Genomic DNA, 12,231 nt, shown 5'->3' with positions numbered 1-12,231 from the left:
AGGCTTCCCAACCTTTTTATGGTCTTTATCAAGCATCCTAGAAAAGATGCCAGAGGCTTACCCAGCACGCTGCTTAGTCCTCTGGCTGCTGCACTCTCCAAGCTGCATTAGTAACCCCTCCCCACTGCACTGTCATCTGGTTGGTGGCAGGATCCAGCACTACCTGGCAAAATGGAACTTCATAACCTCTGACAGGTAGGTGCTGCAGAATGTGCAGAGGGGATATGCCCTCCCATTTGTTGTAACTTCTCCATCCTTGCCAGCGTCCCAACAGTGATTGAAAGAGAACCATCTGTCCTTGCTCTGTCAGGAAGTGCAGGGTCTGTTGTCCAAAGCAACCATCAGAGGGTTCCAGCATCAGAGGTAGGGCATGGTTGCTAATCCTGCTACTTCATGGTGCCAAAAAAGGACAGAGGCCTTTGTCCCATACTAGATCTGTGCCTTTCTTGCAAAGAGAATTTCAAGATGTTCACATTGACTCAGATTCTGTCTGCCCTAGACCCTGGAGATGATAGCATTGGGCTTGTGGGAATGCATGCTTCAACATCTGCAGGCTCCTAGGGCTACCTGCTGTTCACTATAGGCCACCAGCATTTCCAATTTCCTTTGCTCCCCTTCAGACAAACCAGTGCCTCTCAGGTGTTCATGAAAATGATGGCAGTGGTTTCAGCACATCTTTGGAGGTCGGGTTTCCAGTGTTTCCCTCCCTTGGCAACTGGCTGCAGAATGAGGGCTCATCCCAGGCAGTCATCACCTACCTCCAGACTATGGCAAACCTTTTCCACTCGCTGGCCTTTTCTATCAACATGCCAAAGTCACACCTGGATTCTATCCAGACGCTTCCTTTCATCTGAGCTATTCTGGAGTCAGTGCAGTTCTGTGCCTATCCTCTGGAGAGGAGAGTCCAGGATGTTCAGACGATAATCCCGATGTTTCACCCTCATTCCTGTATTTCAGTGAGTTTTACCCTAATGCTGCTGGGTCTCATGGCCTCCTGCTTCCTGCTGGTGAAGCGTGCCACAAAGCATATGTGGCTTCTGCAGTAACATTTGAAGTCCCGGAACAACACCAGTGTTAGAAATGAAGTCTCTAGTTGGCAGTTGGTTTGCACACTGTCCAAGTAGGAACCCTCACTCTAGTCAGGATAAGGGAGGTACCTTCTCAGATAACCCCTGCCCACCCTCTTGGTAGACTGACACGAGCAGTCGGGCTTATCTCTGAAGCAATGTGTAAAGCATTTGCACGTAACACACAGTAACACAGTGAAAACACTTGGAATTGCAGGGCGTTGTAACTCTGGAGAGTGGCGTCGCAGTGTCTGTTCTAGAGTCGGTGCAGGGGTCATCAGGCCCTTGAAGTTAAAGCGTTGCGGATCGAACTCCAGGGTGATGAAGTCAGGACCGCTGGCGTGGATGGCGTTGGGGCTGCGGTGCGAAGCGGGACAATGCGATGTGCAGTGCCCACAGGTCATGGTGTGGGCAGTGGCTCGGTGACGGAATCCAGCGGCATTTGCGAGACCAGGGCTGTGGTGTGAAGCGGGCAGTGGAATGTGTGGTTTCACCAGGTCATGGTGCAGGCAGCGTCGTCGTTGCTGAAGTGCTGTCGTCGGTAGGCCCAAGTCGGCGGTGCAGCACAGGATGAACTCCAGGCGGTGTCCATGGGTCACAGAGCAGCCAAGGATGCCTGGTGACGACACTGGAGTCGAGGTAATGACGTCGGTGGACCAGGGCTGTGGTGTGGGATGGGACGGTGCTTCGTGTTCCTCACAAACGGTGTCCACAGGCTGCGGTGTCTGTGTCAGCAGGAGTGGTTTCTTCAAGGATGCCCAGGCTGCGGTGTGAGCAAGACTTTGGAGTGCAGGAACCGACAGGTCACGGTGCGAGCAGTGGCTCAGTGGTGGCATCAGATGACGGTGTTGGTGAGACCAGGGTCGCAGTGCAAAGCTGGGCAGTGCGGCTCCATTCGGCGTGGGCAGGTCACAGTGCAGGCCAGTAGTGTCGTTGACGGGGTCGCAGTGGTTTTTCTTCTTGAGCAGCACAAAACGCACAGTTCCCAGTGCTGTAGGCAGATGAAACTGAAGTCTTGGATGTCCCTGAGACCTCCACCAGGAGGCAAGTGCTACTCCAAGCCCTTGGAGAACTTTCTCAAGCAGGTTACACGGCAAAGTTCACCTTTGTCTCTCTTTTAAGACAGAAACAGCAACTGTAGGCCCACCCAGCAAAGCACCACAACAAAGGGGCAGTACTCCTCCTCCTCTCTTCAGCTCTTCTCCTTGGTAGAGGTTCCTCTTGATTCCAGAACGATTCTACAAGTCTGGGGTTTTGGGGTCCAATCCTTATACCCCTTTCTGCCTTTGAGGTTGGCAAACTTAAAAGAAATTTCTCAGTTGTTTGCAAGATCCTTCCTTGCCCAGGCCAGGCCTCAGACGCATACCAGGGGGTTTGGAGATTGCATTGTGTAAGGGCAGGCACAGTCCTTTCAGGTGTAAGTGACCACTCCTCCCTCCACTCTAGCTCAGATGGCTCATCAGGAAATGCAGGCTACACCCCAGCTCCCTTTGATTCACTGTCTAGAGGAGAGTTGTAAACAGCCCAACTGTCAAACTGACCCAGACAGGGAATCCACAAAAAGGCAGAGTCATAGAATGGTTTAAGCAAGAAAATGCCTACTTTCTAAAAAAAATTATTTTTGACTCGCATGTATTGAGCGGATGTGGATGGAGACAGACGCTAGCGGTCCCATATTTAAAAGATTTGTTTACCTGGGCTTGTAGGTTGAAGTCCCCTGGTGTGTTGCTACAGAGCCTATGTTTGCAACTTGTATTATTTAACAACACTAGTCCTGATGATGGTCTGACGGACCTCTGACTGCCACTACAGGCCGAAACGTCGACATTACCTTCTCATTTGACAAGCTGAATTGTAAGTCCATGATATTGATTGAACTGGGACTGAAAACCAGGCAATTATTGTGCAGAACTGTCATCAGGAGAGTTATAACCCCTTCCTGGATCTGCAGTTTGGATTCAATCTTATGATCTAGAGTGGTTATATAGAGGGTTGTTGTTTATGAAATGGACATTCGTTGGAATTGTTGTACATGTTTTTGACCTTCCTCAATCCTATTGAGTAATATATTAGATTTTACCAGTACGGAGTTGTCTTATTCATTCATTGAAGTCTATATAATATGTACGCATACTATATCTAAATAATTCCTCTAGGAGCATTTTTAAGTGAGAGATACTTAATGAAAATGGCATTTTCGAACTAACAATCTAAAAACCATCTTCACTGAAAGTATTTTCAAATTGTGAGTTCAGTGACTCAAAATTTCTCTGCGCTCTCAAAAGGAATCTGCACTTTAAAGTTATTTAAGGGCAGCCCCCATGTTAACCTATGAGAGAGATAGCCCTTGCAACAGTGAAGACTGAATTTAGCAGTATTTCACTGTTAGGACATGTAACACACATCAGTACATATCCCACCTTTAACATACACTGTACTCTGCCCATGGGGCTACCTAGGGCCTACCTTAGGGGTGTAGTAAAAGGGAAGGTTTAGGCCTGGCAAGTCGGTGCATTTGCCAGGTCGAATTGGCAGTTTTCACCCACAGGCACTTCAGTGGCACGTCAGAGCCATGTTTTCAGGGCTACTCATGTGGGTGTCACAATCAGTGCTGCAGGCCCACTATAGCAATTGATTACAGGCCCTAGGCACCTCTTGTGCACTCTACTAGGGACCTACCAGTAAATCATATATGCCAATCATGGATAAACCAATTAACGGTACAGATTTACACAGTGAGCATATGCACTTTAGCACTGGTAAAGCCAACAAAAGCTGGTAAAAAAAAATAGGAGGAAGGAGGCAAAAAGTTCAGGCATGGCCCTGCAAAAAGGTCCATTTCCAACAACCAGTAAAACCTCTCTGACCTGGACAAGATTTCAAAGGAGACTACAGGAGATCTGCAGTGGTGGCTGACAGACCATGATTGGGTCAGTGGCAGACCCCTCTCACTTCTCCACCCAGAGCTGACAGCGGTAACCAATGCATCACTTCCGGGTTGGGGCAGCAACTTGGAAGAGTTGGCTATCAGAGGACTCTAATGCACAGTGGAGGAACAGCTTCACATAAGTCTGCTGGGGTTGAGGGCTATACGCTTGCAATTGAAAGCTTTCCTCCCATTCATCAAGGAAACGATGGTTCAGGTGTTGACGGACAGTACCACTGCCATGTAGTATTGCAACAAACAGGGCGGGGTGGGTTCATGGATCCTGTGCCTAGTGTCTCTGCACCACTGTATTTGGCTGGATCGCCAGGGCATCTTCCTGGTTATGCAGCACCTGGTGGGCTCCCTAAAATGCCAGTACAGACAAACTAAGCCATTGATGTCTTGTGGATCACGAATGGCATCTACAGCCAGAGGTGGCACCAGGTTGCTTCGAAGACTGAGGAGAACCTTGACTCAATCGGTTTGCCTCCACCGAGAATGCTTAATGTCAGCACTTCTGCATGTTGGGAGTTTCCAAAGAGTATCTTGCTCAGAGACTCGTTCTGCCTCGAGTGGAACTTGGAACTCCTGTACGCTTCTCAGTTGATACAGCTCCTGTCCTGAGTTCTCAAGAAGATCAGGACCTGCTGAGCCCAAGTCATCATCATGGCTCAGGATTGGGCACAGAGAATACGGTATCCTAAACTCCTGAGTATGAGCATCCTTCCTCCTGTTAGGCTGCCCCTTCAGAGGGATCTCCTGTCAAAACAGAGCGGGGTCCTCCACCCAAAGTTGTGCACTCCACCTTCATGCATGGAGATTGAATGGCGACAGTTCAGATTTTTTTACCATCTTCCCCGGGTCTGTGAATTCATCTTGGCAGCTAGGCATCTCTCCACTAATACAGTGTACATTTGACACTGGGATAAGTTTGTGGTTTGGTGTTTCTCACCCATGTTGACTTCCTGTCTGCATCTTTGTCTGGAGTGTTTCTGTTTGTTTTGTCTTTAGCATGGCAAGGACTTGTCTTGGGCACTGGTACGGGTTACCTGTCTGCTATTTCGGCTTTCCTGCAGTTGCCAGATCAACACTCCCTGTTCAAGTCACCAGTTATGACTCTCTTTGTTTTTTAAAGATTTGCAGCATTTGTTCTCTCCCACCCCTTTCATGATTACCCAATGGGACCTCAGTCGGGTCCTGAAGTTATCCCTTTGAGCCCCTACACAGCTGTTCTCGGTGACACTTGACCATTAAGACTGTTTTCCTAGTGGCCATTACATCGGTCAGAAGGGTCATCAAACTTCAAGCCCTGTCAGTGCACCAGCTTTTCCCCTGATAAACTAATCTTGCTCATGCATGCCTTTTTCCTGACAAAATTGATCACCTACTTTCATGTCTGTCAGAGTATCAGTCTGCCATCTTTTTTCAGTCCAACTCATTCTTCTAAAGAGGAGTAGAGGCTGCATCTTTTTCAATGAAGTCACTCTTTTAAGTTCTACTGGGCATTAGTTAAGTTAAGTTAAGAAGCAGCCCCGAGGACTTGCAGTCCCATTCCACCAAGGCTGCTACTACTGCGTTGGCACATGGGGTACCTGTTATGGACATCTGCCAAGCTGCTACATGGACATCACTCCACATTTTCATAAAGTACTACTACTTGGACAGTCAAGGTGAGCATATCGCCTGCTCGGTCCTCCGGGACATTTATTTTTAAGCTATTTCACAAACCCTCCTCAAGGGAGGTATTGATTGGGTATCTATTCTAAGGTGAAGAATCTGCAGTTAGAAGTCTGTATCAGAACAAGCTACTTATCCTTCGAAAAAAGAAATTCTGGTAGAGACTTTGCCTAACCGCAGATTCCTCACTGACCCTCCAATCCTCACTGCTCTACGAACTGGATTCTTTGCCTTAAAGATCCCATTAGACACTGCACACTTGTGCACACTGTTTCAGCATTCGTTTTTATGTAGCTCTGCATTTTAGGTAGGAAATAGTCACCAAAGAAACCGAAGTCAGCAGGCTGGGGTGTGGCATATATGGGCACTGCAACATCACTTCCGTTTGGGAGCCAATCGATGTTGGCTGTCGACGCACAGAGGTACTGCTCAAGATTTTCTAGAACCAGTCTCTACCAGTAAAGGTATTACTGAAGGTAAGTAACTTTTTTTTTTTTTTTTTTTACTTGGAAGAAATAAAGTTGTTTTGGGCACTGCTAACTGGAGCCCTTAAGTAAAACTTGTCAACATGTGTTCTCAGTCCTCAGAAGCAGCCTCACAATGTACATGAACGAAGGACTTGTGCGAAAGTAGCAAAAGTGCTGCTTAAACACAGATTTAAAGAAAGTAATGTGTTTTTGGCAGAATAATGATCAAAAAGAAAGTGAGATGTTTACAGTAATGCAGTTCATACATAGTTGAAATCTCTGTGTTTGATGCTAGGTCGACTACAGATTTAGATTTTAAATCAAACTGATGTATGTTAAATCATCACTGCTAATACTTACTTCAAATGCTGATAATACTTACCTTACACATATTGAACCATTCCTAAAAATAATGTTTGTTTCAAAGAAGAGGAAATAAATGTATTGTTCGATGGCATGTGGCTGTAGATTCACATGCTGTGTATTATCCTTTTATCTAGTGTTGGGCTCGGAGTGTTGCAAGTTGTTTTTTTTCGAGAAGGCTCTTCGAGTCACGGGATCGAGTTGCTCCTCCTTCTCGGTGCAATTGCATATGGGCATCGAGTTCTTTGTTAGATTGTTTGTTCTCCGCCGTTGGGTTCGGAAATGTTTCTGTTTGCTCTGTATTCACTTGCTCTGGTTCAAATTCTTTTCCATCTTTACTTTACATCAACAGTACTCTATTTCGATCGTGTTTTCTGAATCATAGTTCAGATCTACTTGGGTAAAACTGAAAACGTGTACGCTTCAGGCTGCCCTCGCCTGGCCCTATGACTATTTCCTCGTGGCACAGAAGAGTAGGACACTGTTGGATCGGACGGTGTTTAGATTTTGTCCTTGGTGCCACGCAGTATTTCCACACACTGATCATCATCAAGTGTGTAACCTCTGCCTTTCTCCAGACCAAAATGAGGCTAGTGACACGTGTCGATCGTTTTGGTACAAGAAGTCTGTTAGGGACCGAAGAGCTTGCTGGCTGGAAATGGCACAATCGACACAAGACAACACCTCAGATATTTTCGGGGACACACATGCCAAGAGGAGATGGAACAACAAGGGACATTCTTTGTGGAATACTCTGATTCCGACGTGCAGTCAACATTTAGAGCCAAGACATCACTACTGCACAAGTTGTGAGTAAAATAAAGATTCTGACCCCCCTCCTTCCACAAAGACACTTACAAGACTCAGAAAAGAGGTCCCCAGACCACCACTGCCTTCGGGCCATGGCATGTTGCGGAAACTTGATTTGAGTGCCCCGCCCTCAGGCTTTGCGCTGAAATTCAGAAAGACTGAAATTCAGTCTTCACAATTGGCCTCTATTTCTTTGGTCCGAACAAAACAATCCAAAGTCTTGGGACTGAAAATTTTGGAAACAAATATTTCGGTGCCAAGAACTTCGGCATTGAAAATTTCAGCACTGAGCAAAACTGCAGCATCTGCACCTTTGGGATTGAAGGTTCGACACCGACAAAACTTTTTGGTGCCAAAAACAGCAGAAACTGACAATTCTTCAGCATTATTGTTTCCAATTGAACCAATTCTAGAGACTATGGATGCTAAGCAGCGAAAAATACAAATTAACAAGAAAACAGGCAAAATTATACCTTCTTTCACCATTCATGTGAAGAAGCATCTTTCTTTTCAGGAAGCTATTGAAACATTACCTCCACTGAAAAAGATAAGGAAAAGGCTTCTATGACTGCACCAGCCGTTCCTTTACAAGAGCCACCACCACCTCTTCCATCTCCACCTCCTCTCCCTCCTCCACCTCATTCACCTAGCTCTGAAATGGGTGGGGAATACACACAACAGGGTTCACCCATATATGGTAGGGAGGAATTAGATGATACTCCATTAGACCGAGACCCCCGGGATACTTATGATACAGATCCAGTTATACATACCGACCCAGATCTCTATCCTGCCTGCCCCTCACTTCCAGAAGATACCACTGGCTATCAACAAGTGATAGCCAGAGCTGCAGTATATCACAGTGTGCAATTACATAAAGATCCAATAGAGGAAGATTTTTCATACCTTCACTCCCACACATAAAGACATACAATTCCTTCCTAAGTTGCCAGGAATGCTTTGTCATGTCCAGGACATTTTCAAAGAACCTGTATGCTCCTGTATTATTACACCACAGGTAGATAAAAAATATAAAGCTGCCCCATCTGATCCAATATACATCTAGTCACAAGTGCCACCAGATTCTATTGTTACTACCACTGCAAGGAAAAGGGTAAATACGCTACTGGAGATTCTCCTCCTCCAGAAAAAGAAAGTAAAAAACTTGATGCAGCAGGATAAAGGGTTGCTGCGCAAGTGGCCAATCATTGGCGTATTGCTAACTCCCGAGCACTACTGGTTAGATATGATAGGGCACACTGGAACAAAATGGAAGACATTCTTCAACACCTCTCAGAAGAATACCAAAAACCTGCACAGCAAATTGTCTCTGAAGGTCAGACAATTGCAAATAATTCAATTAGATGTGCACTAGATCCTCCTGAGACAGTTCCACGAGGAGTTAATACTAGTATACTCCTTAGGAGGCATGCCTGGGTATTGTGTTCTGGTTCAAACCAGACACCAACAAGCTATCCTCAATATGCCTTTTAATGGGGAGCACCTATTTGGGGCCCAGGTTGACTCCACTCTAGAAAATCTAAAAAAAAAAAAGAAAAACACCAACACAGCTAAAGCAATGGGTGCATTACAAAATCAACCAAAAGGTTTTTTTTAATCACCTATTATATAAGGGTGGATACAAGGCAACCCCAACTCTGTTCACTCCAATTCACAGCATGGTCAAAACTCTTCATCCTACTCCAGTGATTTTTTTTTCTTCAGAGGACCATGTAGAGGAAACGGCCCAAAGGGCAAGGGAAAAACTAGCAACACTCGTGGTTCACCCGCCACAGCCAAGCATTGCCTACCTCAATATTCCCCCAGGGGGACACCTTCAATTTTACCATCAACAGTGGATAAACATAACATCAGACCTATGGGTCCTATCAATTATCCATCATGGTTACTGCCTAGAACTGAAATCAACACCTCCAACCACTCCACCTTGCAAACACAAAATATCATCAGTTCAATCTCTACTCTCAAAAGAAGCTATAGAAAGTTCCTTTGCAATACCAAGGAACAGGAGTGTACTTACTCTACTTCCTCATTACAAAAAAAAGATAGCACTCTCAGACCTATTTCAGATCTCACAGTCACCACAGTCACCAGACCATGTACATCAATCTTTTGGAGCTTCAGGCAGTCTTTCTATCCTAAAGGCTTTTATGCCTCACTCATTAATACACAAGTTTGTCTTGATCCGCACAGACAACATGACAGCAATGTAAAATTTACAAAAACAAGGGGGGAGGAGGGGACACGCTGTCTCCAGTTGTCTCAGTTAGCACAAACAATCTGGAGGTGGGGTCATCATCACCACATTCATCTTCTTACAGAATATCTCCCAGGCACAGACAAAGACTTTGCAGACCTGCTAAGCAGGATGCATCAACAAGTCCACGAATGGATACTCCACCTAGTAGTCCTTCAAACATGTTTTCATAAGTTGGGAATACCTCACATAGATCTGTTTGCCGCAGCAGAAAACTCAAAATGCGAAAACTTTGCATCTAGGTACCCACACCCCCCAGTCCAAAGGCAGTGCCCTATGGATCAGCGGTTCAGGGATGTTTGCTTATGATTTTCTACCTCTCCCACTCTTGGTCAGGAAACTTAAACACACCTCTCTCAAAATGATCCTACTAGCACCCACATGGGCTCGACAACCATGGCTTACAACTCTTCAGGTACTCTCCATAGTACCTCACAAGAAACTCCCCAATAGACCAGATCTTCGAACACAAAATCTCCAATAAATAAGGCATCTAGATCCCAATGCACTCAACCTTGCGAAATGGCTCCTGATGTCATAGAGTTCAGTTACCCTTAATTACCAACAGAGTATATGGATGTTTTAAAACGGGCACGTAGGCCAACAACTAGAGCCTGCTATGCAGCAAAATGGAAACGTTTTGTCTGCTACTGTCAATCTAAAAACATTGATCCATTAACATCATCAGTGCAAGAAATCATGTTATTTGCTTCACCTGCAAAACCTCTTGTCCAGGTCAAGTGGCCCTTCGCATCCAATCATATTCTGAGTAGGGCCTACCAACAAAAATAAAAAATTGAAAAGCAAGTCATCAAACTTCTTTCTAAATTTTCAAAACACTTTCCTTCTTTAAACCACAAAAAGAACATTATCGATGCAAGTCAAAATAAACATTGTGTGTGACTTGAAGAGGTTTCAGAAAACGAAAAACAAAAAAACAAAAAATTAACTGTATAATTCATGGAATAATCTGATGAAGTAGAAAATTTGAGACAAAAGTCTATAAATATTTGGTATGTTATAAATTGTATGACATCCCTGATATATGTTTTATATCTTGAAAAGATAATTATTTTGCCTTTGAAAAAATGCCTTTAATTTGATTTTGATTATCTTTTTAATGGTATATTACTTTATTTGAATTAGTTATTATCTTCTACAATGTATATATATTTTGTGATTGAACAAGGGGATGAACAGTTGAAAGATTTAAACACATAGGCGGTCATTACAACATTGGTGGTAAAAGCCGCTTACCGGTGTGCAGAAAACCGCCAATACACCGCCGCGGAAATCCGCCACAGCTATTATGACCCACAGCTCGGAATCTGCCAAAATTCAGACACCCACTTAAGTCCGCCACACCAAAGGTCAGTGATAAACCGGCGAAAACAAAACCTCCACCGTCACGCCAACAGAAATACGCCCACACTATCACGTCCCACTAATCCACGTGGCTGTCTTTCAACTGCGGTATTCCATTGGCGGTACACACCGCCGCACTCAAAATACACACACATTTACAAAACACAGCCACATTGGACAAATCAAAATACACACACCTGATACACATACACACACCACTCCCACACACCCAATACAATATTAAACACGCACCCACATCACCCACAGACCCTTACGACAACAAATCACGAACGAAGGCCAGAGAGAGAGAGACCACCATCAACAACACTAGCATCCACAGGCACACAACACCATCACCCACATAACTTCCATGCACCGCACAATACACACCACTACATATCAGCACACTTATCACCCCACACATCACTTACACCACTCCATGGCACGGCAAAGACACCCCAGGTTCTCAGAGGAGGAGCTCAGGGTCATGGTGGAGGAAATCGTCCGGGTAGAGCCACAGCTATTCGGAGCACAGGTACAGCACACCTCAATTGCAAGGAAGATGGAACTATGGCGAAGAATAGTGGACAGGGTCAACGCAGTGGGACAGCACCCAAGAAATCGGGAGGACATCGGGAAGACGTGGAACGACCTACGGGGGAAGGTGCATTCCGTGGTCTCAAGACACTACCTAGTGGTTCAGCGGACTGGCGGCGGACCCCCACCTCCTCCCCCACAACTAACAACATGGGAGGAGCAGGTCTTGGCGATTCTGCATCCTGAGGGCCTCTCGGGAGTAGGTGGAGGAATGGACTCTGGTAAGTCAAATCTTAACTATTACATCCCCCACCCTACCTGCATGCCAGCACATACCCCCACCCTCACCCCATCACTCCAACTCCTCACAAATGTCCCAACATCACAAACCACACATCCTAACACCAAGCACTGCATGCAACAACAAAGCATGGACACCCATCACCAAAGCATGGCCACTGCACATACCCATACACCCCCCTAAACCACCATCACACAAGGTCCCACACAGGAATGCAAGCACTGGGGTACATGGTCACCCACCCATTGCACACCATGACACACACAGATGTAATACCCATCCGTTTACCCCTGCAGGACCCCTTCCCAATGTCACCGGACAGGAGGGTCCACACCACCAACAGAAGAGGGCCACAGTGATGACAGCACCTCTGTCCAACTGGATCTAGATGACCAGCCCGGCCCATCTTGGACCTCGAGACAGTCAATTCCCAACACCCA

Source organism: Pleurodeles waltl, chromosome 11 (genome assembly GCF_031143425.1).
Source record: "Pleurodeles waltl isolate 20211129_DDA chromosome 11, aPleWal1.hap1.20221129, whole genome shotgun sequence".
In the NCBI taxonomy this organism is placed as follows: Eukaryota; Metazoa; Chordata; class Amphibia; order Caudata; family Salamandridae; genus Pleurodeles; species Pleurodeles waltl.
The sequence above is the reverse complement of the archived record's forward strand: the minus strand, read 5'-3'. Positions refer to the sequence as shown.